We start from the raw sequence: 27,496 nt of genomic DNA on the forward strand, positions 1-27,496 counted from the left end.
AACCGGGATCTACCCATCTCTTTATCCCCATCATTTGTTCTGGTATTGATATTAGGAATAGATATAAGTTCTTCTTCATCTACAAACATGCATTGCATATCCTCCAATACACAATCTCTAATATATAGACACGCACTCTGTTTCTTCTTTAACCATGTTTTACTCCTAGCTACATCACCATTATTACCAACATTCCTATGTTGCTTAACAATCTCAGTTTCCGGATCAACCAAACATCTACGGATATCATTTGTTTGTTTAGCTGCCCTTGAATGGGATGATTCCTGTGGTGTGTTACTGTGATGTATTATTGTTACGTTGTTACTCGCAGTATCTTTACTTAGCAGGCATTTAGCCTTATGGTTCAATGGTTCTATCACTCAAAGTAACTAATTTTGGGATGTTTAAGTTGACATTATCTTCTCTAATAATGCACACATTCTTGCTATTTGGCCTAGTCTGTTTAGCATACATAAAAGCTTGCAAAATGGTGCTTTCTTTCTGTCTTTATTTAACTGTTGTACTTCATCCTGTGGTGCTTCATGGTGAGCACTCAGATTTTTCACATTTGATCTTGTCGTTTTTGGGATCACAGTAGCCCTACCTTCCTGAATGATAATGCCTTAGATCGTAGGGTCTTCAGATAATTTTCTGTGTTAACCCCTATATGTGTTTGGTTTATCTCAGTGTTAGTATCTGTACCCTGGTCTCTCAAGATTTTCCTACTACGATTAATGCTTTTAAGCAGGAGAAGAGACTGTACATCTAACTTATTTTCCAATCTCTCACACCTTTCAACCAGTATTGTAAGCAGAATTTCAAATACTGCAAACAAAACAGTCTGCTCCAGTCCCTGGCTACGAGAGGACGTGTGTGCTGCCTCCTCTGCTTTCCTGTTTTCGGCTGAGGCTGGGCTTTTGGAGAAAACAAGCCCAACCTCCATAAAAACCCCTCTGCCGCGCGGAGCGCGCGCGGAGTTCCGGGCAGAGTTCCAGTCTGCTCCAGTCCCTGGCTACGAGAGGACGTGTGTGCTGCCTCCTCTGCTTTCCTGTTTTCGGCTGAGGCTGGGCTTTTGGAGAAAACAAGCCCAACCTCCATAAAAACCCCTCTGCCGCGCGGAGCGCGCGCGGAGTTCCGGGCAGAGTTCCAGTCTGCTCCAGTCCCTGGCTACGAGAGGACGTGTGTGCTGCCTCCTCTGCTTTCCTGTTTTCGGCTGAGGCTGGGCTTTTGGAGAAAACAAGCCCAACCTCCATAAAAACCCCTCTGCCGCGCGGAGCGCGCGCGGAGTTCCGGGCAGAGTTCCAGTCTGCTCCAGTCCCTGGCTACGAGAGGACGTGTGTGCTGCCTCCTCTGCTTTCCTGTTTTCGGCTGAGGCTGGGCTTTTGGAGAAAACAAGCCCAACCTCCATAAAAACCCCTCTGCCGCGCGGAGCGCGCGCGGAGTTCCGGGCAGAGTTCCAGTCTGCTCCAGTCCGCTCCGGGAGCTGGGGCTGTGGGGGTAGAATCCCTGACTCACCGCCCTAAGAGCCCTAAGAGTGTTGTACGAGAACTGTACGAGAACTGCCAGGACACAGAGGTAGGCGTTTAACACCCTCTCTTCGCCCTCCTGTTCCTCCACTGTTCCTCCTTGTTCAGGACTTGATTTGAACTAACCTGTTCTGGATCTATTTTGAACGGATCTGTGCCCAACAGAAACTGAACCGTGTTTATCAGCTACAGAAAATAGAAACGAGTGCGGGTCGTAAACGTGAGGCCTGAACCTCCTCGGGCCCTACTCGGTTCCACTCGGCCAATCCATCTCTGCTGCCTGTCATCACAGCCACCGTATCCTTCCGCTCCCCACCCTATTTCACCCCATTCCGTCCCACCCTACCCGGTCTTTCCCTTCCCCTTCCTCTCCCCTTCCCTTCCCGTCCTCGTGTCGGTCCTTCGTCCCGTCCCACCCTTTCCCCTCCTTCCTCTGTCCTCCCCTTCCAGCAGCCTCTATTCAAGATGGACGAAGACTCTGATCAACGCCTATTAAGGAGTCATATGAAAAGGCCTCCACTTACCTCGAGCCAGCCTCCTGTAGTCTTAACTAATGGTCTCTCCCAAGACCTACGACAACGCTCATCAGCATCAACCGACGATGGCCGCCCCCTCACCGCTTCGGCGAGCGACCCAGGCTGTGTGGGAGCCGGAGGGCCCCTGCCAGGGGGTCTGAGGGTGGCCACATCGCTGATGGTCCTCGCGCCCGACGCTTGCCGCCAGACTTCTTCGACCACCATCTTAAAGCCAACGGCCACAGAAGTGCCGAACTCCACACCGCGGACCATCAATTCTCCTGAGGTGGAGATTCCCCGAAACCGGCAGAAGAGCCTGCTCCCCCGGACCACCACGGCCCAGGTCCACCTGGCCCAGGAAGCCCAACCGGGCTCACTTGGCACGGGCGGCGCCACTGTTTCACGGAGCCTAACTACATCAAAGGGTGATGAAGAGCCTGTCCTACACTTGTCCCCTTGCAGGTCTACCCCGCCTCTGAGGGCAACGACCACTGTGCCCCCTGCAGACCCAACTGGCTCTCCGGTAAATGGGGCCTATGACGCCACGTCAGCTCACTCCTACACTGACCCTTTACTTGGGAGTGCCTTTCATGAGGAGAGTCTGGACTTAGACTCTGACATCTCCAATGGCACACTGAACAACTCCGGCTCCAAACTTCCCATCAACCATCATGCAAAAAAATCAACACATAGAAATAAAAGCAAACTGTCACATAAGCCCATGGCGGCTGTAGCCACATCCGCCAAAACGCTTTCGACAAAGAAACATCAAAACCCAGCGTCTGGCTCTTACAAAATTAACAATCAGCATAAAAGGGGCGTTTCACAGCAGACACAAAGGAAAAAGGGCCACGCAAAACTCGCTCTATCCACCCCGCGTCTGTCCAACGTTCTAATGAATTTTTTCAAAACACAAGGGAAAAGAAAACCGTCCATTGACTCTGAACTATCAGACGCGGAACTCCTGGAAGCTTTTGACGAGACCTCTCCACTGCTCAAACCCATGAAAAGCCCAGCTCCTACCGTGCCTTATTTATACTCAGCCGAGCAAACTTTGCCTCTAAGCCCTCAACTTCTTGGTCCCGCATTGGACGCACAGACCGATTTTCATCCGGGCTCTGACGGCCCGTCTGCTGACACTTTGGTCGGACCTTCAGACCTGCCGACGAGGTCTCAACTACCACCCTCCCCGGGGCGGTTGGCGTCCGCGAATGCAGATCCAATAAATACCACCAGATCGTCACTTAAGGGCTTTACGGACATCCTAGAGCTATTACAACCAATAGCAGGGTCACATAGAGAAGTGCTTCCCCACCTGCAGGCAAAGCCCGTCTTAATTCCTGCCTCGCCCAAGTCCAGTCATCCAGTCCCTGCATTCCAATCCTCTTGCCGGGACGACCCCATTTTCAAACCAAGACTACCAGCCTCAAGACCATCGTCCACGCAGGACGTTGGATCCACCAATTCCACTCGTAGACACTCTCTGGCGAACCCCATATCTCAGGGAACTAGAGACACACCACTGAGGACGGGAAGAAGATGGGACCTTCCTCCATCACCCCATAAAGAGTCCCCTAACAACAGAAAGGATCTGACCACAATCATGTCAGCCATAACCATCGCCATGGCCCCATTCTGTAAGCTGTATGAAACGCTAAGTGACGTCTCAAAAGACAACACGGCCATTTTGGCGAACATTCAGTCTAAACTTACCTTCTTAGAAGGGTACATAACAGCTATCGATCTGAAGTATGACCTAACGCACTCAACAAGTCAGGAGGCAGGCTCTGGGTCGCCCATGACCACAGCTCCCTCCTGTCTGAAAAAAGGTTTCGCTCCAAATATACGATCACATAAATCAACCCAGACCTTTCCTCTGATAAATCTCAACGAATCGGTCACATTATTTGCGAACAAGCGACAATCATCGTCAAGCTCAAATACGACCATAACTAAGAAAGTGCTAAAATTAGCCACGTCGGATCACCCACTTGGCCTAGCCCACCAACGGACCCAACGAAAGGATGAGTTGGGAGTGCTGCCGCTCAACCGTACTTCAGACGTGGGACCCTCTGTTTGCGGTCTTACTAGAGCGACCTGCGTAACGGACCTACCCAAGGCCCTGGTCCTAACAGACGACCCCTCAGACTCAAGTCTTATACTGATGGAATCTTCCGACGACGCTCAAGCAGTGCCTGAGGCGGCCATCTCCAAAGGCATTCCACAATCATCGCCGCTTACCGCAACCCTTAAGCATTCAGAGGGCCCCCACCTTCAATCAGTGACGACTCAGAGTCCCATTAAGCCCATTCAGGGCGTTGACAACATAGACCTTCCAAGACACTCGACGGTCACACAAAGAAGTCCAAGCTCAAGAACTAGATTAGCGAGATCGCCTGTGTCAGGCACCTGCCCATCCCGACAGCAACCACCAAAACAAGCTGATAATACAAGGGCTAACTCCACCCGCATCTTCAAGCTAGAACAAATTTCTAGCAAAGACAAATACATCATTCTGAACAGAAGAACTGTATTAAGGATAATATCGTCTTTACCTTCCCTAAAGACTCTAAACTCGGCTGACTTTAAGTGGATTGAGCCTTACCATAGAGACAACAAGGCCAAAGCCTATCTCCACATTTACTCCTCCGCAATACAAGATATCTGCCGCCAAGCCGGGGAAGACTTAAAAGCCCAAGGCCTGTGGCTCTCGGAACTACCAACTAGGGATCCCAAGCTCTTCAATAGAGAAATACACCATAACAAAGGAAGGTCAGGCGCCGCTACTCCATCTAATCGACACGACAACCGTAGAACTGAACTGAAATCTCACTTCACACTCTCACCCGGGACATCGAAAACGTGCCTAGACTCATCAGACCGCTCGACACGACCAGTCTGTGAACATCCCGAGCTAAACTGGTCACCACAGAAAAGTCAAGCTATTAGAAAACAAGACTCTGTTAAAACGCGTCCGTCCTATTCTCAAGCCCTCAGACCACGCCGGGAGAACAGAAAGCTTAGCTGGAGAGACCAGTCCCCGCGAAGAGTCCGGCTCAATTACAGCCCCCGAGCCCAACGCAAACCACCTTCGTCGACGGCTAGTGCAAACTCGACAACTGCACCTGGCCCATGGGAACGGATAAAAGAGGCCCTATCATTAAAGCGCTCCAGATAGCAATCATCAAAAGAACCCGATAATCAACTCTACCAAAAGCCCTTATTTTTGGCCTCCTGGAACACCAGAGGGCACTCCCATCTAACTGATCATAACGCTGTAGACCTGGGTCAATTTGACATATTTTGCCTCCAAGAAACATGGCTCCAGGATAAACCATCTATGGATGGTTACGACATTGTGATTTCGCCAGCCGTTAAAGGCCGACTAGGCCGCCCTTCAGCAGGCCTTCTGATTGGGATTCGGTCAGATCAAAACCTGAAACTCATTAAAACAACGGCAAGATCCTATGAGGTGCTGGCGGTCTTAATTGAATGGAACCCGGTACACGATTCCTCGACATCACAAGCAAAGCTGCCATCATCCTTACAGCTCGCTCTGCTCACTACCTACTGGAACCCACAAAGGTCTTCGACATCGCTTTTCTGTCAAGCTATTGCTGAGGCAATTGATGAGATTCTTAATGAATGGAACACCCCCTATTTACTTATTTGCGGGGATCTTAATGCGAAATGCAGTCTACCACAAAACATTCCCCGAAACTCGACCACTGTTACAGCAGCGGAGCTCAGGGGCCAAGCCTGGATGACCCTGATGACATCAAGAAACCTGCATAACACCGCCTGGATCTTAAAAGACCAACCGCAGCTACCGACTTGGGAGAGAAATCGTTCTTCAGCCACTTTAGATTACATCTTTGCCTCCCAAGCACTGTGTGCAATTATTCAAGATTTTCGTGTAGTCAAAACCCCACCAAGCGACCATAATATGCTAACAGTATCCTGGCCTTCTACTGGCCGCATTGCACAGAGCTACTTGGCACAGGTCGAAACGAATCCCCAACTAACGCGCCTCCGCTTGACATCGTCTAGCATCAGAATGATCACGCAACAGTTGGTCTCAGACATCACGTCAGTAACAGATTGCGCTTCATCACCAAGGCCAAACTACCTACCTATGCTTCTCAAGCACATGCACCAGGTGAAACAACGGCCGGTGTCCGCTATAACTCATACCCATCTCTACGATAAACAAATAGCATTGAGAAAAAAAGCACTGAGATTACTCAGAAGACGCGCCAAGGCGGACAACACCACTGCTGCATGGGCCCGATGGAAAGACGAAAATACAATCTATAAATCATGGATAAGAGCGCGCCGAGCGGCACTCTACCAGCATGACGCTGAATCCATGACGAGAGTTTTAATGTCGAAAAAAACTGCAGACTTCTGGTCCCTGGTAAACGCCTCTCATGGTAGTACAACTTCAACCATGATCAACGCTGTCCCGGAACAAGTCTGGGTCACATTTTTCACCAATCTTTTTGCCAGCCCGCCCTCTGCCATCAATACGTCTTTTGATACTACGGCCGCCCCTTGGATTGACCTGTCAATTCCAGCAGACATAAGTGCGGCCATCCTAAAATTAAAATCGTCACGAGCCCCGGGCCCAGACGGATTGACGAACATAGACCTAAAGAAACACCACCTAGAATGGTCTAGCTTCATCAGTATTCTGTTTGACCACTGCCGATTCATTAGAAAGATTCCAGCATCTTGGTCTAAAGCAATCGTCATCCCAATTTTTAAGCAAGGAAGCAGGGAAGCGCCTGAAAATTATCGTCCTATCGCTCTACTGGACATAATAGGCAAACTTTTTGCGTCTCTCCTCTTGATCCATTTCAACCGATGGGCGAAATTGGCCCCCTGCAGTGACCCGTTCCAACTAGGCTTTAAGAAAAACGGCGGTACAGCACTAAACATCCTTATACTCACCATTCTGAAAGCCAAAATAAAACAAGGGTCCCCCACAGTCTACGTGGCGTTCATTGACCTCTCTCAGGCATTCGACAAAGTGGAGAGATGCAAACTGTGGAGAAAGTTGGAAAACTGGAACTGCCCAAAAGATGTGCTACTACCAATAATAGCCCTTCATACCAACAATATACTCAGCGTCCGGTTGAACAGACAGGGAGCACTGTCTAAAGACATCCCCGCTCATAGAGGAGTCAAACAAGGCTGTCCACTAGCCCCGGCCTTGTTCGTGGCTTTCCTGGGGGACTTTAAAGACTCTGAAGCCCAGGTTCGAAGCTTCCCGCCAAAGTTTGGCAAAAGTTCACTTTCTCGCCTTCTATACGCGGACGATATGATTCTGTTCGACCAGACCCCGATCGGCCTCCAGCGGCAGTTGGATAATTTAGAAACCTACATGACCACCAATAATCTCCAGATCAATCAGTCGAAAACGAAAATTATGATCCTCTCCAGATCGGGCCGCTCCAAGAAAAAAATACGACCCTGGTCAATCTGTAAAACCAACATTGAAGTGGTCTCGCACTTCAAATACCTAGGAGTGACTTTCGACGGCTCCTCGCAGGAACTCACAATGCAACAGCGTCTGTGGTCTAAAACCAAGCAACTTACATCACAACTAAGAGCGATCGACAGAAAATATGGCAAATTCTCGCTAGTACCGGCCATTAATTTTTATAAAGGTAAAATGGTACCGACCCTGACCTACGGCATGGACGCTATGTTCACTGTTCCTCCCACACTGTGGCGATCTTTGGAAGCCTACATTTGGAAATCACTCCTAGGCCTACCTACCGCCATTCCAATCGAAGCTATCAGACGGGACCTGGGTCTGGTATCACTAAGCGCCACCGTCAGTGGGTCCTCATTGGCCCTCTTTAGGAAGACTCTTATTAAGGACGACCTGCCTATCGCTAACATCATCGCCCAAGAACTTGAGTCATCGAACTGCAAGGCCGTCAAAAAATGGACCCTCCTTCAAAAAACCAAACTGGAAGATTTGCACTGTACTTTAGACGACCTGATCTTAAACCCGCAAAGAGTCAGTGAAAAATTGAAGCTACAAGATTGGATCAACACTTCTGACAAAGCGGCGGCAACTAAGCTTCTCAATCATCTCCCTCCGTCTTTTAATAAACTGAAACTTCCAATGGCATACTGTTTGAGATTCCCGGACAAAAAGCTGCGCACTATATTTCTAAGAGCGCGCTTAAACCTGCTTCATACGCGGGAAATCTTAGCAATGAGAAGGTTGGCGTCCGAGACTACATGCAGACTGTGCAAACTTCCGGACTCTATTGAGACCGTGCGCCACCTGCTCCTAAACTGCTCTGCTTTAACTCAAATTCGCACAGCGTTCCTATCTCCCTTATGGCTTGACTCGGTACTGATTGACGAGCAAACATGGTGGTACCGCTTGATATCTGGCGAAAAACCTCGCTGGGCTGTTGCGACAGCCAAAATATTGGAGGCTGCCTTCAACAAAATCAACGCGGCAACCTAGGCCGCTGAGACTAACACTGTACACGACACGCTCCGATCTCTTTGTCATTCTTGTAAAAATCTTTCTCTTTGATTATATACAAGTAAATAAAAAAAAAAAAAATACTGCAAACAAAACTGTAGATTAAATACTTGTGATACTATCATTGGACTCATATGTATCATCCAAATTTGTCTCTATCACTCGAGTCTCGTCATGTTCCCTATGCTCGAAATATGACTGCGACACTGTAGGAGGCAGTAACGGAACCTGACATCTATCGCTGGACAGGCCCGCCAATACTGAATCAAGCACAAATGGGGAATCGTTTTGGATTTTACTCACTTTGTGTTGTGGAGTAGAGCTGGTAGTTCCGGGGTCACCGAGTTTAACAAGTGTTCTATCTTCTACATATTCATGTATGTTATCTATGGCCAGCACACAACTATCAGCCACCAACTCACCATCCACAATACTATCTGTGTGTGCCATAAACACATTCCCTTCAGAGTCAGTATCATCAAGTCCATCAGTATGTGTGACATGTGATACAATCACGTCACTTTGGATAGAATTTCACTCCTCATTGATAAAATCAACACTTAACGCTAAGTTTTGATATTCCAATAATCACGTTTGTCAGATACAGCATCGATATTGTTGTTAACAACGGGACTAATTACCCTTTCAATCATCTTAGTTACCAAGTAACTCAATAATGATATATTCAAATCGGTCACAATTTCCTGAATCACTATTTCCTCTTTGATTGCATTTAATCCATTCATTTTGGAATAATATTTGGTAATTTTAGTTAACTTTTTCACATTTGCAAGGTTAATAATTGTTTTAGGGATGCAAGTTCTACGGTGTCGTAGCAGATAGGTACATACAGGAATATGTGTGGGTGAAAGAGATGAAGCCACACCGAATACACTGTCCGAGCTCTGGCTCTCAGGTTGCACCTCAAGCCCGGAAGGCGGAGTGAGTTCATCAGTGCTGTCTCCACCACCACTTAATTTAGACATCATAGCCTTTACTTCCAATCACTATTGCAATTATATAGCAGTTATAATTCACTTATATTGCAATTGGTCCTGTGCTTACCGTGTTTGCCGTATACAGCCTTTAAATGTGTGAGCTAATATATACCTTTTATTACTCAAGGATTTACACAATTCTTGTCTGACATCCAATTAAGGTAGTTCTTATTAGCCTTGTGAGCACTCCATAGTCACCCGCACCAGGCAAACAGTGGAGTGTATAAGCCCATAACACATGTGCCGGCGTGGCACAGACCGCTTTCATAGCCCCTTAGCCTTCAACCCAGCAAACAGCACTCACTGAGCACTCCCATGATCCGCGCGGCAGAAGCACGTGGCCGGCTCTTAAAATACAGTTTCCTGTTTAGGGGTAGGAGCTGAGGCCGCGATCTAAAAGAATACAAAATTAGGACTTGTAAGGCACTTATAAATCATATATCACATCTCCATCGGTCCATAGGTCCATTAATTCAAATGTCCTTTGCATGCGTACCCTAAAATGTCAGGATTACCGAAGGAAAATAGCAAACAGCACTGACTGAGCACTCCCTTAATGCCCGTCATCAATATTTTGTGTGCAACATGAATCCCTCGTAATAATGGGGTCCCTCCTTGACCACCCCGACATGTTCTTCTTGAAGGAGTGGTGTCTGTTGATGTACAACCCAAGGGATGTGCCATAGGGGTGGGTAGATTTGGTGATCTGGCAGAATAAATTGGGATGAATTGGCTGCAGTTGGCAAGGTAGGATTTGATCCAGTTTAGGGCGATCTTGTCAATCCCCATGCGGTCATATATACTGCTGCTGAGTGTATGGTGGTCTACTGTGTTGAACACTGCTTAGAGGTGAAGTAGAACCTGGAGTTAAGGATGGCCAAAGATGAGGATGATAAAAGCATTGGTGATCATCTTTATGGGAGTCGTTTCAGTGCTGCATATGGGTCTATAACCAGATTGGTGTCCTTGACTGAGGTTTTTGGCATTGGTGTGTTGGAGGAGTTGCATGTCTGCTGCTTTCTCAAGGGTCTGACCTAGGAAGGGAAGATGTGTGTATGGGGCAGTTGTTTCCTTTGTTGGTTTCTGGAGAAGCAGGATGATTTGTCTAGTCTTGAGGGTCCAGGTCAAGGTGCCTTGAGTAAGGGAGCTGTTTGATGATTGCCAGGTAAGGGTTACATGCTTCAGTCGGAAGGGTCTTTATTGACAGAGGCATGAAGGATGACATCCATGTACAATGTCTTACTGAGAGATACTAGGTTGCAGTCAGGTGAGTGTCTTGAAAGTTGTCCAGGTAGTGGTGATTGTGTTAGATATAATGGAGGATGTGCTGGCATTTGTAGGGTTGTAGTCTATGTGCTGCCAGATCACACTGATCTTTGTGTTGAATAAAGAGTTGCTGGCAGTGGATTTTACAATGGAGTGCAGTATGTGTGGATTGGGAACAGAGTTGATGCAATGCCTGATGGCTTTGAATAGAGATCTGCTTGTATTGCTGGACTTGGCTATGGTGTTCTGGTAGTTGATAGCCAATGTAATGGTGGGCAGTGTGTAGCAAAGAGTTTCTTGAGCAGGACAAGTTTGGATTCCCTGTAGGAATATAGCCAAAGCTTTTCTTGTTTCCTGATTGTTCTTTTGTTGAGCTTATGTACTTGAATGTAGCAGAGTGTGGAAGGTTTAACATTCTGGGTGAATTGTTTTACCCAGGCATGGCGGCCGATGTTGGTTTTGAGAGTGCCGTTGAGTTCTTGGAGAAGCGAGTTGAGGGCCTGGTTCGTCTAAGGTTGATCAGCCCATCTGAGGCGAGGAGGGGCTGAGGTCTGCTGTCAGAACATCACTGGGAAGTTCTTGAAAAGATTTGAGGGCTTGTTTGCTGTGTTTGCAATGGGTGTGCTTAACTGGGTTGGTGTGACTAATGTCAAAGGGGATTTCCAGATGGTCTGACCAGTCGAGTGGGTTTGGAGAGCTGAGAAGGAGGGTGGGCAGGGTGGTGATGATAAGGTCAAGGGCATTATCTTTTCTATGCATTGGTTCTTTCATTTGCTTTGTAAGGTTTAGAGTGTTGAGAATGCTCTGGAGATCTTCTTCAAGGACTTGATTTCTGGGTTGCTAAGGATGTTGAAGTCACTGAGGAAGATGTTGTTGGCGTGTGTGGGAGACATTGTGGCGATGAACTCTGATGAATGTGGTGTTGGGCTTAGATGGTCTGTAGATGAGGGGGAGCGTGACTGTGTCCATTGGGGAGAGTGGCAGGAGAGGTTTTTTGTAAGAGCTGGCAGTGGTGACGTCAAGTTGGGTGCATTGCCATCATGCCTTGAATTATGGCAAGGCCTTTGCCCATCTCTTTTGGATGGTCTCTTTGTAAAATGCTGTAGCATTTGGGGTAAGAACATCTATGACATGGTTGGAAGAGATTGTCATCCAGGTCTTGGTAATGAAGATGGTGTGGATGTCTTCAGTGGAGATGAGGTAAGCAATGTCTGCCGCATGGTTGATTGCTGAGCGGACGTTGGTGAGCATTCATTTCCATTTAGTGGTAGATGCTGGAGTGCTGATGGGTAATATGGTGATGCAGGTGAAGTTGTTGTGATGCTGTGTCCATGATGATGCTGGTGAGCGGTGCGGTTGCGATGAGTGGTGATGGTGGCTATGGGCTGGAGAGAGAGAGAGAGAGAGAGAGAGAGAGAGAGAGAGAGAGAGAGAGAGAGAGAGAGAGAGAGAGAGAGAGAAAAGGAGAGAAGGAGCTTACTTGACGTTTGCGATGCAGGATTTCTCGGGCCCAAACAGGAATTGCCATTTACTTTGTCAGCCCTTTGCTTCAGATGCCTAGGTGAGAGACCACCTATGATCTAACAGTTAATAAACAAAAGCTAGGGGCGGGGTTATGATATCAGATGGGGCTTAGGTTATGTGACCTACATCCACTTTCTGCTGCTCATAAACTGCAAAATAAAAGAGGCTGTAATGCTGCTTAATTAAGGAAAAAAGAAGCGGCAAAACAAGAAAGCACCAAATGATTTGTAGTGATTGACAGGTGGGTGATTGAAAGGTGAACCATAAGAGTATGATGATACACTCTTATATCACCTTTTCTGGCTACACTTATTATTGCATGCAACTTTTGTTGAGAGACTTGAGACAAAATTTGATTATTTGGGAGTTTAGTTACACAATGATGGCTCCTGGTGTTCCAATATTAACAAAAGATACTTACTTTGAGCAAGACATGGGGGCATAGCTATTACGTTCTTCAACCTCTATTGACTAGTACTTAATTGTGCATAGGCAGTTTGTGCAACAATTTATGGGGCTGAACTATGGTGGAAGGCGAACATTTCTTGACTGGTGACCACTGAAAATGCAATATTTAAACATCTTTTGGGGTTGCCACAAAGTACCCCCAAGTACAATTACATATGGAATTTGGCTGGGTTAGCCTTTTCGAGAAAACCCTTCTGTATTGGCTCAAATTATGTCTCTCATCTGACCTTTCTAAATATCAAGAGTCCGTAAGGGAGGTGTGTAATTGTCCAGGTACGGTTGCCATGGATTGGGTGTGGTGCATTAAAAAAATGGATTTTAACTTGCCTTCACCAATTTCTGGGGAAACCCAACGTCGATTACTGGGTCTACAAATAAGATTGTAAGGGCTGCATTTCCAGGTCTATCTTGGAATCTTGTGCTGGAAGCTTGCAATAAAAGTGATCTGATGAGAAAATAACTAGATTATAAAAGCTTCAGGGTCCTAGAGCCTGATCATGAGGAAATCGATCCGGAGTTGGCATGTGCATGCCCAAGAGCACTCACTGAGCCCATGATGCAGTGAACACACCTTCACTGGCAGGTTGGCTTGGGCTTTAGCAGCGTCGCATTGTCCTCTGAGATGAACGGAGAGACGAGTGGGCCCGTCCCTGGGAAGCATTGTTCATTGTGTCCTTGCAGAGGTGGGGAGGCCTTGGTGTGCCCACTGACACCAGCAGGTGAAGTTTTGGGCCTGTGTGCTGCACCAGTGCAGCACTTTGAGGCCCCGGCTGGGGCCCATTGTGTGGGCAGGTTTGACCCATGCAGACTCGGGACCGTGAGCAGTAATATCCCAGTCATTGTTGGGGCAGCTGCTGCCCACTAGGATGTCGGAGCAGGAGCGATCAGTTTCTTCCCTGCTGCAGGGGCTGTGGTTGCAGCAGTTCTGTGAAGACCGCACTGTTGCTGTGTGCAGGAGTTGCCATCCCAGTTCAGTGGAGTTTCAAGCAACCGCCATTTAACAGAGGTTGCCATTGGGACGCAGGGTGTGGACACCCGCTCCGTACAGGAAAGCTATGCTGCAGCTGGGCAGGGTGTGGGTGATCTTTGTATGTAGCCATTCAGTTAATTTCTGATAGGGCTTGATAGTAGATTCCTAGATGTGAGACAACAGTGAAAAGCATTGGTGGAGCCACACTCACACCGGAGGGCGTCCGCTAGGGCAGTGAACTTCCACTCTACTTCTTGGAACATTGCAAATACAATCAAGTACCTCTGACCGGTGATTAAGGGTCTTGCCTCGTATTTCCTGAGAAGTGTTCATCTCCCCTGAACCGCCTTCCTTTCCTCCTCTGTTGCTGGCGCAGCGCATGACTCCGTTCGGCGACCTCTGTGTCATTGTTCACCTGTTTCATCTGCGCCTGTCTTGTTGCTAGGCTGCCTTTTGAGTTCATCGTGCTTTGTGCAGTTTCTCTGTCTCTTTCTCCCTCTCTCCCCTCCCATTCCCTATGCCTTTGCCCTCCATGGTGCTCTCCATCTCCCCTAGTTACTCCAGCTGCTATTCTATTATCTACCCTACCTCTCTCTCAAAGCTTGGAAGGAAAAATGTCAAGAAAGATATCCTAGTCTCCAACCCAGGCCTGCCCATCGCTAACACCCACGTCAACGCTTCTTCCAGGCAGACAGACACTGACATCCTCTTTGTCTCTCCCTCTCTCCCTCTCCGGATCTATGGTCTCCCTATATGGTCTCAGTCCTCTCCCCTTCTCTTTGCCACCAATTTAATGGTGGCACCACATGGGAAGTACTCTTGTCTTGGTTCTCAGCCTCCTGGTGCATCATTAACGTCTACCAGAATGGCACTGACATGGCCCAGGGCTCTCATCGTAACCTTCTCCTTCTTGATAGGCATCTTCCATCTCTCATCAACTTTCACCCTTCCCCTGCCACTCCTAATTCTGACACCCCTCTTGCCCCTTCTCCAACACCGACGGGCATACCGCATCCTTTTACCCCTCCTCAGAAGACCTTCAAAAGTTAGCAACCAGCTTCACCTGGTTACCCTCAAATCTCGCTCTGAGACCTCCAGGCTTATCCGTTCTGGAGGCTGAGTGTCCTTGATCTTCCCTGAATGGGGACCTGCTTTTGTCATTCCCACTCAGACCTGCTCTTCCTTCGAATGCCTTGTCTGCAGGCTTAGTGTCTCTCCAATCCTCTTTTTGACTCTTGCCACGATCTACAGGACCCCTGGTCCGGTGTCCCTCTTCTTCTCATAGTGGTCTGACTTCACCTCTTCTCTTCTTGCCCCCACCTCCAAGCTTCTCCTCCTTAGAGACTTCAATATTCACCTTGACTCTCTTGATTCGGCCATTGGACTGTTACGCAGCCTTTGTGACTTTCTTTCCCTTACCATTCATCCTTCCGGTCTGAGGCACTCAGCCGGACATACCTTGGATGCTCTCATCCCAGCAGACATCTCCATCTCCAAACCTCTGTTCTGGTCTGACCATGGTCTCTGGTCCTCCCACTTCAATCTCTTAGGTCCCCCAGCTAAGCCTCTGCATGCACTGCCAGTCTCGATTTGACCGATGAAGCGAGTGTCAGTTGCTGCCTTTGCCGCCACTTTCATTCCCCCTCCCACTCCTGCCATGGACTCCTACACTGACTCTTCCCATGCTAATCTTCACCTCTCTATCACCAACACCCTAGACATCCTTGCTCCTGTCATGAGGATCTGCATGAAGCTTGCCTCCAAGTGCAACTCCTGCTATGATTCTGACCTATGCGCTGAAATGAAAGTGCAGAGTTGCTTAGCGAAAGTGGCGGGCAACCTCTGACAGACTGGCCTGCTGTCTGCTCCAAAGGCAGTGCAGACTCTCCATTCGCTCAAAGAAGAGGTCCCATATCCAAGCCCACATCTCTGGGGCCGCTAACAACATTAGTGGACTGTTTAAAATCTGCAAGGAACTTGCCAATCTCGCTGCAGTCTCCACTTCTTCCCTGCCATCCCTGACCCTCTGTATTTCACTTGCCTCCCACCTCTTAACAAAAACTCAGGACATCCTATCCTCACTCTCCTTTACTCCCCTTCCTCGTCCCTCCCTAGCTCTCAGGCTTCCCTTGCCCCTCCCCCCTTTCCTCCTACTCTCTGCTTTCCCACCGATAGCACTGGATGAGGTCTCTGGACAAGTCCTCTCTATGAAAGTCTCCTCCAAACAGGTGCTCACCTGCTCTTCCAGAATTATCAAGGACAACATTGCCTCTCTTGTGCCAGCCTTGGCTGATTTCTGTGATCACTCCTTTGCCACTGGCTCCTTCCTGCTACCCCTCAAGCACTCCCTTGTGCATCCTCTCCTCAAAAAGCCCTCTACTGATCACTTCTCCCCCAGCTAAATACTGCCCTGTCTCCATTACGTCTTTCCTTGGCAAACTCCTGGAGATGCTAATCATCTCCCAACTGATCCAAGACACTGAATCTGTTGCTTGTCTCCATGATCACCAGTCTAGCTTCAGAGCAGCCAGATGCATGAAAACTCCTCTAGTGAAAACTTGTGAATACGTGCTCTCAAATCCCTATTACAACTCTGTAGAGGAGGACCAAGTAGCCCCACCTCAACCGTATCGCCCATATTACCTATAGATTGGAAGCCAGAATATGTGACATACACAGAGCAGTTGAAACGACAAAGGGCAGAGTATAAAAACCATGCAATATCTTTGAGAATACCAATACCTAAGAGAATCCTAGAGGCAAGATTCACTTTAAGGAAACCATACCTGCACAAAAGGAAATATGATGGAGGTTTAAATGAGATTCCTGAAGAAGCAGAGCAAATGAACGGTACAGGAGAATGGTGATGTCATGCAGAACTGAATTGACATACTTAAGAGATGCAGAGTCCAGAGAATGCAGATATTCTATAAGTCATCAAGGAAGTATCAAGGATAAGTGTCATCTTGGGATCAAGGTGAAGAAGCTTATGCCATAGAATTGATGAAGACATCAAGTTATTTTACACGTGTAAAGATGCAAACGAAACGCAAGCAAGCAAAGTAATCGTGAAGCTAACCTCAAGCTTTATAGTGAATAGATTGTGGCAAGCGCCAATATATATATATATGTATTGTATATGGATAAGTGAAGGATGCATGTTTCCACTACGCATTATGGCACCATTGGACTTTAACAAAAGTCAGAGAACAAGCCTCTGGCTCCATGAATTTCCCAGAGCTAAGAACACTCTCAAGGGTGAGCTTCAAAGCCTCATTGCCAATAGACTACTGTCGTGGTGATGGATTGATATGCTAATTGGTAGGAAGCTAAAGTTAAAACGACCTCACCAGCACCTGGATGGCCAGCCTGCTTGTGCTGCTAGACGTAGATGGAAAAATATTGATGGAGGTTAGAGTGCCAACCAATTGTAGAGGACCATGTAATTAGGGGTCCTATAGTTGTGTAAACAATGGGACGTCGTGTATTTAGCGACGTTCTTAATGGTTATTTTTAGGGGAGGGCTTAGTTGCCCCATCTGATGTTAAGTAAATAATCACATATTCACACTTCTTTAGACTAGTATGGATCGTATACTTAGATGTGCACTCAGAGCCAATCATCGACTCGTATAGGTTTTTGTAGTTTGCCACGTAGGATGACGTTGGTAATACATAGGTTAACATCAGTGATGATGAATATTTTGTATAAAGTCTTAGATTTTGCTAAAATGAATTGAGTAAGATGATTGAGCGAGTTTGTTGATGTTCGTTATGCTCCCTGTTTTAGATAATTGATATTAAAACAGTCTTCCTTTTTCTAACTACCTAAGTCGTTTCAATTATTGATGTATGAATAAAATCTGCATCCCCGTCCATCTCCAGGGTAATTGCTACTCATCTTAAAGCATTTGATCGTCTAGCACACTTGGCAGCAGAGAGGATGGTTCAAAATCCATCGACCTAAGTAAACTTTAGAGTCCCGGTAATATCGGATTACCTTTGCCATTTGGCTGGAAGGACGTGAAGCTCCCCGTAGATAGTGGTTAGTGTGATTTCCAATTCTTGCAAGTCGGGTGTGACGGGTCCCCTGGTTTCTACAAGATACCCTCCCACATATACAGGAAGCTGATCGGACAGAAGGTTGAAGAGGCGTTAAAAGAAGCTTATGATCCAGAGGGTCCGAAGATGAACATGCGAATGATGAGTAAAAGCTGAGACAGTTAGCAAAACGCGTGGGTGATGAGTGAAGGGGAAAAGTGAGTAACGGAGGGAGGTGGGATAAACATAACATGAGAATACGAGTGTTATGTATAGAGGGAAAAATATTGACTTGAGTGTGGCAAAGAAATAGGAATAATCGTGAGAGAGGCCACACTAGTAGATTACGCCATGGCCTGCGTTTTCAAGAATGTATCAGAAGACATTTTAATCTAGAGTCCAGTAGCAGATGACGTAGGAGACGGATCTGGTTGAAGACATATCTAAAGAGAATGCTTTGAGTTCCGTGCGGAGCGTTTTTAGAGAGAAAGACGAGTTTTAAAGAGAAGATCATAAGAGTTATTTGTGACTGGTCGAGTGTGTTTTGTTTGTCTGTGTGTTTTATGTGATTATGAAAATGATGACGTCATAAGTGGAAAAAACTAATTGATTGGTTTGAATTGAACTTGGTGGTTGTTTTTTAGCAAGATTAAAGTAAAAATTGTGATTAACGGGATTGGAGCCTGCGACGAGTGGTGCATGCTCATATTATGTTGTTTTTCTGAAACACACCTTTAAATCTGTGATTAAAGCAAGCGAGTGTCAGACAGATTAAGAACAAACGAGTTGGGAATGGAGGATATTACTCCACTTGTGCATCTTTGTAAGCAGTTGCCAAAGCATGCACCGAAGCTTAGGCAGTATAGTGCGGAATGGGTTAAAGGAATTGCAGATAAATCTTTATGCCGTTGCCACAAGATGGGTCACTATCGAAGGCAGTCCTACAGCATATGACGACATATCTGCATGCAGCATATACGGGAAAGTAGCTAGAGAAGCGAGTCGCTAGCTTAGAGCTTTGGAAGATGTACCAAGAGGAGCGAGATGAGCCACTTCCTATAGATTGGATCCTTAATGTAGGCAAGGAGGGGGTGAGGAGCCGTCTGTTCATCCTGCCCCGCCTGAAACAAAAGACGAAAATAAGAAAGATGATGGGTTATACCCAGTGAGAGAACTTAAAGCAGCAGCAGGGTACAGTAACCCGGCATTTGAGTCGCCTGTACAAAGCAGTGACGAGGGTACGGAGAAAAATACTGAGAGAGATGTAATCTCTAAGGTCCCTAGGAACAAGGAGAAACGCGATAAGGAAAGAAGGGATTGAGCAAGCACATCTCTAGATATAGGAAGTGAAATAAAGAGATGGAAGGGAGAAAGAGATAAAGCTGATGAGTTACCACTCTTACAGAACGAATGGATGGGCGGTCAGATTTTGCTTAAACACTATGGTAAGGGCATCAAGGATGTAAGGCAATGGGAAGATCAAGAAGAGCAAGATAAAAAGGACAAAGAAAAAGAGGAACGATTGAAAGACAAAGGAGCAAAAAGGAGGGATAGGAAGAGGTGAGAGCAGTTATATCAAGACAAACACAAGAAAAAACAAGAAAGAGCAGAAGAGCAAAGAAAACATGATAACAGACAAAGAGCGAGTGATGAACTAGAAAGGTTAGAACGGAAAAGGATAGAACGGGAAGAACAGAAGTTAAGAGACAAAAGAATGAAAAAATGTAAAAAGATGAGGAGATACACAGAGCAAACGAGAGAAGGGATAGGAAGAAAAAAGAGGAAGACAGGGTAAGGGATGAAGCAAGGAAGCGGAGAGAATTTGACAATGATATAGAACGTAAAAGCAGGCAAAGAGCACGCGATCTTGATCACTTAGAAAAAGAAGTGAGGAATTCCCAGCCAGAAGAAACATGGGAGGACATCGAGGAATTCTTCCCAGAATACGAGTTATTACCAGGCCCGCCAGAGTAAATCTAGAGGACGAGTTTGATTCCAGGAGCATTGGGGAAGCGATCGATAAGGTTTATCATGACATGAGGACCCAGAAAGAATCAAAAGGGAAGGGAAAAAAATGATCGACTCTAGAGTACACAGTTATACGAGATAGAGGGAGCCTCGTGTAGCAAAAGGCAAAAAGAGCTGTCTTTTGATAGACTGGCTCTGAACAGAGAAGAAGAGGAGAAAAGTTGCACAAGTTGGGCACAAGAGATGTCGGATGAAGATAGAGATACCTTCTGCGAGGAAGAGGGAGGTGACATGTGTGGTCCTGAAGGATGTTTTGCAATGGAAAAGAAAGTAAGATGGTCAGATTTAGATGCACCTGTACCCCGGTCATCAAAATCATTGACATGGGTAGATCAACTTAAAGAGAAACTCCATGGTGAGAGGGGAGGGAATCACCACCTTATGTGAGCAGATTGAGGTCCTTGCCAGGTAGAAGGCGATGTGGAAATATCATCCCTGCGGTGGACAGACAGATGATGAGAAATGGGGAGGAGTTTGGAGCTTCACAGTTTCCCTTGCTAGAGAAGGGGGGGGGTAGACCACAGTATATACCGTGGCCCCAGATGGACAAAGATAATTTAAGGTGTACATTACAGAGTTTAACTTCTGGTGCTGGGAAATGGATACATGAGTTAGAGAAGATGACGGAGGAAACACATTGGCCATAGGGGACATTAAGCATCTCCTGATTGCCATATTTGATGAAAAAGCTGATGACGTTTGGTCGAGAGCAGGGTACGCTGGTGTTACTGTAGTTAACACTGCTCATGATGGAGCACCGTTCAATAACTCTAGAGCAGCGGTCTGGTAAGCGCGTAGAGTACTGTATACAGACACATCTGATATGGGAGCTATAATGACCAAAAAGATAAAGGAGGGAGATGACCTGCTTGTTCTACATTCAACATTTTCAAGAGGCATGGGCCTTGGAAAAGCGCAAAGCTTGGGGAAAATCTATACCTGTGTTCTATCATATATTGTGCCAAGGGTTGACAGACCCTGTGCAGAAGCAGCTCAAGAGATTAGTGGCTATGGAAACAAAACCGTGGTCGGAGATTCAGGTGACCATCACACATTATTGCAGACTTTTGCAAGAAAAGAATTACAAAAAAGATGACGTTAGGAAAGGCGAAGAGGCCAAATGAGTAAAGAAAAAGTTATCCAAATATCCCATTGAAGGAGCAAAGTTTACTAGTGTAGAGGGATCGAATTCACAGCAGATGACGAACCTGCTGCAGGTGAATAACCAAAGGCAGTTTCATATAGATAATAGTGGGTTTGTTCCATGACGAAGGGGTGGATTTCGAGGAATAGGTTTTCAGAATAATCAAGGGACTTGGGAGAATAATCAAGGTGGGATTCAGAACATGCAGAATGATAATCAAAACATGCAGGATGGGCAAATTAGGAGGCCACCTATATGTTGGGCATGTGGCATGACAGGGCACTTTGCTCGCATGTGCAGAAGTCAAGGGTTCATGCAAAATGGCCAATTTTCAAGAGGGGGGACTTTAAACCAGCCTGCATATTCACAGCAGAATGGAGATGGATTTGTTCAGAATGAAACAATGCAGCAGCAACAAGCGCCGAGAGTGCAGCAAGGCTTGCAAATGCAACAAGTTGCAGTGAATCCGCCACAAGGGCAGTCGCAGCACTCGCCTATGCAGATTCAACAAAGCACAAGCACAGGACAGCTAATGACTCCTAGAGTAGGGGGTGTCACTGTCGATCAAGGGAATCCTTTTACAGGCAATGGAATGAGGCTGTACCCACAACAGGACAGCTCACTGGGAGACTTGATGTGTTCAGTACTATCTGTGATGCTGAATCCTCATGAGGAACCGAGGGAAAATGTCTGTATAGGAGGCACATCTTTTTTGTTTTTAGTAGACATGGGTGCAACACGCTCGTGCATCCGAGAGGGAAAACTTTCGATGTCTGGAAATGCCATGAACACTCAAGGTTTTTCAGGAGCTACAAGCAGAGTTCCTTTCACTGAAGAATTACCAGTCTCTATAGGAGAATGCGACATGTTGGTGCCACTGCTCTATTCAAGGCAGACACCTGTCAATAGATTAGGTCAAGATTTAATGACAAATTTGAACATGACAATTTCATTCACTGATGAAGGCATAGTGTTTCGACACCAGGAAAGCATTATTTAAATGTGTGCAAAATTATTATGGCATTTGCAGAGGTTTTCCATTATGGAGTACGCATTCTGTTGACATGGCTGCCAGGCCTAGTAAGCAGAACTATGCGAATACCTGATGAATTTCTATTTAGACCAAAGATAACTATGCTTGAAGAAGAGCGATGTGTTTTTCCCTTAGAGCACAAGCAGCCATTATGCTGCTTGAAGGGAATGATGATGAGGGCAGAAGATGGTATGTAGTAATTGCCATCGGGGAAGGTTGCAGATTAACTGACGTCACTGATGTGGACCTATTTGGAGATCATCCATCTGATGACAAAGTCATATTTGAGATGAGCATTATTTATTGGGTGAAAGCAATCAAACGAGAAGTGCCACAGAAAATGATGTTGGCACAAAAACATCCTGAGGATTTTGATGAAGACATGGCGAAGTGGCAGCTTCATTCTGGACCACAGGCCCCTATGACATAGGCCTGTTGAGGGGGGTCAGAGAAGTGAAGATTAAACTGAAACCAGGAGCAGTTTTACCTCGAGCACGAAAGTATACCATGTCTCGAGAGGCAGGTAAAGGTATTTTTAAGACAATTTCCGCCATGATGTATCAGGCATCTTAGTGACGTCAGAGTCACCCTGTAATACAGCGATTTATCCTGTGAAAAAAGGGAAAGGGGAGTCTTGGAAACTAATTCAAGATTTATGCCCAATAAACCAGATCGTAGAGGCCGAGTTCCCTCTAGTTCCTAATCCGGCTACGAGCTTATGCAATATACCTGTTGGAGCACGATATTTTACTGTGATTGATTTGAAAAATGTGTTTTTCTCAATCCCATTGCACAAAGACTTGCAGGTTCTGACGTCATTTACGTTCAGACAAACTAAGCTAAAAAGCACTTGTTTGCCACAAGGGTATTGTGAGTCCAAAATCGATTTTTAATATAGTCCTCCAGGTGGACTTGAGCAATATTGATTTAGAAAGTGTTGTCTTGCAATACGTGGGTGACATTTTGGTTTGCAGCACTTCAGAGGAAGAGTGCAGACGCGATTCTGTTCAGTTGATGATTATACTTGCTGACAAAGGATATAAGGTTGACAAAGAGAAGTTACAGTATTGTCAACGGAGGTGTTGTAAATTGGCCAATTGATTTCACATGAAGGAAAGAAGGTTATTCCTGAGAGGGCTAAGGCTATTCTAAAAACAGCAAAGCCACACACGATAAAGCAGATGCAGAGATTTTTGGGTCTTTGTAAAGATGTTAGAGCATGGGTCTTTGACTACAGTTCGTATATAAGGCCTTTATTGCAGGTCTTAAAGAAAGCACAGGTAACGCAAGAGAAAATCGTGTGGACTGAGGACATGGAAACAGGGTTTGAGGAGTTGAAAAAAGCAATCTGCACAGCTCCAGTTTTAGGGATTCCTAATTATGCTGAGGAATTATTTTTGTTTTCGCACAGAGATGGCACTGTTATGACAGCAGTCCTTACACAGAGAACCACTCTGGGGTACAAGCCCCTTGCATATTACAGTGGGATTCTAGACCCAGTAATGAGGAGTCATTTTCTGTGTGAACAGTTTTTGGCTGCCACCGCATTCACCATAGAGAAAGCTGCAAGTATAGTGATGGGATGCTCCATGACGTTATTTGTAGAGCATGCATTATTTGCCATTTTAGAGGAAAAAAGGAACATTGACTTCTCAAAGGGCTTCTGCCTATGAAGTAGTCATATCGAATCCAAATATAATTCGATGCAGAGTAGTGAATCCTGCCATGTTTGTAGCTGAACCACTGGCAGAGGATGAGCATGCGCACAACTGTTCAAACTATGAAGAGTGCTATGATGAAATCCCTAGGATAAAAGAAAATGCTTTGGCAAGTGGAGAAATTGTTTTTATTGATGGTTCTTCAAGGATCGATCAAGACAGTGGACGGAGATATACAGGTACCGCTTGTGATAAAGCACACAGCCAATGGAGAGTTTCAGAAATTGGTGAGTGCACGATTACCATCTCACTATTACTCACAGGCTGCGGAATTAGTGCTGCTGATATTCACGCTCGAGAATCATGTAGACCAGGAAGTAACAGTGAACAGTGACTCTGCCTATGTGACGTCAACGGTGCACGCAGGGATAGCACATTGGAAAAGGAGGGGCTACCTCCGAGCGGATGGCACTCCAGTGCAGCATGCAGCCTTATTGGATAGGCTTATTAAGGCACTACAACTCCCAGTGGCCATCACAGTTGTTAAGTGTGCAGCTCACAATAAAAGGGCAGACTTTATCTCACACGGAAACCAAGCAGCAGACGATGAGGCCAAACTCGCTGCATGTTCAAAAAATTTGATGACATTTGATACGACTGATGTAAAAGAGAAAATAGTGGTTATGATGAATGTGTCTGAGAAATATAGTGATCTGCCTAAGACACAATTAATAGAGGTCCAGGGGGAGGCACCTCAAGACGAGACGGATTGGTTGACGCAAAAAAGCTCCTCGGAAGCATTGTGGTGACAAGACAGCACTGGTAAACCGGTGATGCCTGTAGCCTTATTAAGGGTGGTACTGGAGCAGCTACACTACCCTGTGCACACAACTAGAGAGAACCTTGCTGCAACTATTGCAGAGGATTGGTTCATTCCAAACTTGTTACAGCATGTTGCATTCTATGTAGTGAATTGCAATGTGTGCCAAAAATGTATGCCTGTGCATACACTGTGCACAGTTAGGGGAGTTATCCCGAGACCCACTGGCCCCTTTCAGCATTTGCATATTGACTATGTCGACATGCAAGTATGTAATGGATATAGATACATGATTGTAGTAGTTTGTCCATTTTCAAGATGGATTGAGGCTGGTCCCTGTACACACCCAGACTCTACTTGTGTGGGAAGGTATTTCGTGTGGAAGTCTTTCCTAGATGGGGAGTATGTGAAGTAATGAGATCAGACAATGGCCCAAATTTTGTGAATCAGACATTTAAGCAGATCAGCTTGTTGCTTGGTATAAAGCACAAGTTTTCCTCGGCCTATCATCCTTAAGAAATGGGATCTTTGAACAGCTCAACGGCTTGCTAAAAGAAAGGATAGCCAGGTTGAAGCTTACCTTGAAGAAAGGGTGGCTGCATTGCCTACCACTGGTATTATATGCATTGAGGAACCAACCAGGTTCAGACCACCATCTCCCCCCTCCCATGAAATTGTGACAGGGAGACGAATGAGGACACCCCTCATGCCTCCATCCAGAGTTAGAAGTGATGCTCAGCCTACCTCTGAAATGTTAGGAATGGAGCTACATGAATATCTTACTTGTATGACTCAAAGTATTTCTATCATTTCAGGCCAGCTGCAGCGACAAGGTTGTGGGGCAGTATGGAACACAAAGATGCTTCAACAGACAAATCTAAAGGACTACGTGTTCCCCAACTGTTCCCCGGGGATGTGGTTTTAATCTGAAATCACACAAGGAAGAAGTGGGACGAACCCCACTTCAACGGTCCTTTTATTGTGGAGGACATCAGGTTGTCTGCAGTCAAAGTGCAGGGAAGGCATGCTTGGACTTTCTTAGGTGACCTCAAAATGTATGCTGGAGAAACCCCTCTGCCCCACCCTTACTGGAGGCAAGTACAAGCATCGGGGGAAGAACCACAGCACGTGCAGACTAGATCTACGATGAGGAAGTAGGACGCAGAAGCTGACAAGTAAAAGACAAAGATTTTGGTAAATTGTGGCTTCGTTCGAGACACTCTTTTCAGTCACTTGTAAAAGAGTGAAGGGAAGCTGATTCAAACACTCTGTACAGTCATTTCAGGGATAAGAGAAGATCTTTTGTTCTTTAAGCCACAAGAGTCATTGACTTTGGACTGAGGCATGCTTTAAGCCTTGATAAGAAAAACATGCCAAACTCTGAGTTAATTTTTTCGACAACTGGAAGAGGGTGCAGTACCCGGATTCATTTCACACTGAGTTCCTGTTTGGAAGCACATATGGTATTGCCCAATGACAACGTCTCAAGGATCATATTCAAGATTTTTCTCTTCATTTTGCACTCTTATCCAAATATCATTGGAAGAACTACTTGTGCACATATTTTTCAGCAAGATTCCAAGAATGGGCCCATCGTAAGAAGACTACTTACAGCAATAATCGAGCAAATCTTGCAGTTACCAGAATATCATGGGGAAAGTGCAGATGCCCCTATCCGTTGAAGATGCACATAGACTGGTCAGTGTTGTTTTCTATTGTCTGATTGAAGAATGTCTGCATCTGGTTGGGAGGCACACTGATGTGCACACATTCTTTAGGGACCCGAGAAACAATACAGCAATGAGAGAACTCTTGAGAGGCGTCGTAATACAGGTGAACGCTTATTGTGCAAGAACTCTCAGATGAAAGTGAAATGATCCCTTGAGGGACAGATCAAGAGGTTGCTGGTAAGACAGAACTTTTTTCTCATACTGAAAGAATTTCATCATGTCATCTGGTCTAAAGCAGATCTGAGGTGTAGACTGGGAGCTAGTGTACATCGTTGAACTTATCTAGACTTGCTGACATTGCTTTTCTTCATTGCTGGAGAGACATTTATATTTCATCTGATAAAAACCTGACAAGGAGATCTTTGAGAACCCTGTCTTTGATCAGCTAGGACGAATTGCTCAACCGAATCAACGAGCTTCCAGAAACAGTATATAATGGTGATTTATAAAAGTTTACTTTTTCCTTCCTTAAGCAATAAAATGGGTGGAGTAAATAGTAATATCATAATGCCGGATGCAGAGAGACGCCCACGCTGCCCACAGAATCGATGCTGAAAGATATCCTACTTGTGTATACTTTATGCATGCATTCTGTTCATCGTTGATACACATGACAATTTTGTGAGACGTTTTCATGCCTAAATGGTCTACTGAGCAGATAAAACGTACTGAACGTTTTCCTACTCAGGGAGCACTGATAGGTGTCCCTATAATTGATTCAGCTAGAAGAAGTTATGCTAATACACTTCATGAAATGATTATGGAAAATAAGACACAAAGACAAGAGACAGAGAACACACCAAGAATCATGTGATCAGGTACGATAAGCCTTGTGTAAAAGGAGCTGGAATAAGATGGGAGGTGAACAAGAAGCTTGACAGTCCAGGAAAGACTGAGGAAAACATCAAGCACTGGAAGATCAGAGGCCAGATGCAGATCTGGTGATCAGTGTTGTCTCCAGGCGGTTGGGAAGAAGGTGTGGTTATCTGCAGAGCATGGATGGTGAATGAGCATCCTGAATCAACTATTTGGAATGTGCAGGTGATATGCAAGCCCCTGTGGATGAGCATTGCCAAATTACTGACCTGGGTCGAAGACAGAGGAGGGCCATTGCAAATAATTCTGCTAGAAAAGGCAAAATTGTGCTTTAGAAATAATGGCACTAAATAAGTTGGAGAAAATCAAAAATGTGATAGAATCTTTGATGCACCAAGGATGAACATGCAGTGATCATGGATCATTATTGGGAGTGTGGAGCCAGA

This window comes from Ambystoma mexicanum, chromosome 7q (assembly GCF_040938575.1).
Source record: "Ambystoma mexicanum isolate Mex_15411 chromosome 7q, UKY_AmexF1_1, whole genome shotgun sequence".
Classification (NCBI taxonomy): domain Eukaryota; kingdom Metazoa; phylum Chordata; class Amphibia; order Caudata; family Ambystomatidae; genus Ambystoma; species Ambystoma mexicanum.